General features: G+C 33.8%; 1 non-coding gene across 1 annotated transcript; it reads right to left on the bottom strand.

Annotated features, from left to right (window-relative positions):
- Window positions 1–1,165: 1,165 nt before the first annotated feature.
- On the bottom strand, window positions 1,166–1,273 carry LOC118343909. The gene has a single exon (XR_004797696.1). It is a non-coding gene; the product is annotated as a small nucleolar RNA R71 (small nucleolar RNA).

Below are 1,273 nucleotides of genomic sequence, written 5' to 3'. Positions count from 1 at the left end.
TAGACCTGAAACTTAGGTGTTTGTTTCTTTGATCAAATCATAATTTTCTACTACAAACTTTGTTTCCTTTCTTTTGCTGCAAAATTTTAGTTTTCATTTTACATTTTACATTTTACATTAGCAAGCACCATCTTAGAATGACACCTCTCATCTACAAATCACAAACCCCTTTCTACCTTTGTACATAATCTATTTTACATTTTCTTTTCAAAAGTATTAAAAACAAAAAAATAATGTTCATGACAATTCTCATTTGTTCATATACCAGAACTTTATCCCACCAACACTTGACATAAACCCTTTGTCCCTATGGAATACGATCCTGGATTCATCCTTGATACAACTTGACACTTCTACACTTGGAATAACACATTTGGAACAACGTCAAGTTTTTGGCGCCGTTGTCGGGGACATAGGTGTCTATTAGAGTGATTTTCTTTTGTTGATATGAAGTTTCTGGTGTTGTGAAACTCTTCACAACTTTGGTGATCTCTGAACTTTCATTTCTTTTGTCGGTTTCATTTTGTCTTTCATTTTCACTTTCTGCACTTAAGTTCATAATCCTACTGTTGTATATTTATTTCACAAATTTGCGGATGCAACTTCATTTGATCTAATGTTGTAATACACTTAGAGATGCAGTGGAATTAGTATGTCTAATTGGATTCGTGATCCTACGGATAGATTGGTCAGGACGAGTCCCTCACATACTCTGATTTTGTATCCGTTTCCATTAGTTCCACTTCTGAAACATAAAGCACAATGTCTGAAGAAGAGTAGGGAGAAAGGATGGTTGTTAATCAAAATTGGACACTTAGAGAGTATTTTTAGCCTGTTAGGACTAGCACACCTTCTTGCATCATTTTCCTCTTAATGTAAATATTTTTAACTTCAAACTTGAAATGATACCTTTAATACCTCATTTTCATGGCATGAAATCTGAAAATTCATATTTGTATATAAAAGAGTTTGAGGAAGTTTGTTCAACTTTCATGGATCAAGCTTGCATTGAGGAAGTGATTAGACTAAAGCTGTTTTCATTTTCTCTAAATGACAAAGCTAAAACGTGGTTGAATGCTTTAAGGCCTAGAACTATAACTATAGGAACTTGGCAAGAAATGCAAACCGTGTTCCAGAAAAAGTTTTTTCCTATGCATAGAACTAATGCCTTAAAGAGATAGATCATGAATTTTGCTAAAAAAGATGTTGAAACGTTCTATCAATGTTTGGAGAGATTCAAGGACTTGTTAAACGCATGCCCTCACCATGGTTA

Source organism: Juglans regia, chromosome 11 (genome assembly GCF_001411555.2).
Source record: "Juglans regia cultivar Chandler chromosome 11, Walnut 2.0, whole genome shotgun sequence".
Taxonomy (NCBI): domain Eukaryota; kingdom Viridiplantae; phylum Streptophyta; class Magnoliopsida; order Fagales; family Juglandaceae; genus Juglans; species Juglans regia.
Note: the sequence above shows the minus strand (reverse complement) of the source record. Positions and strands in the feature narration are given on the sequence as shown.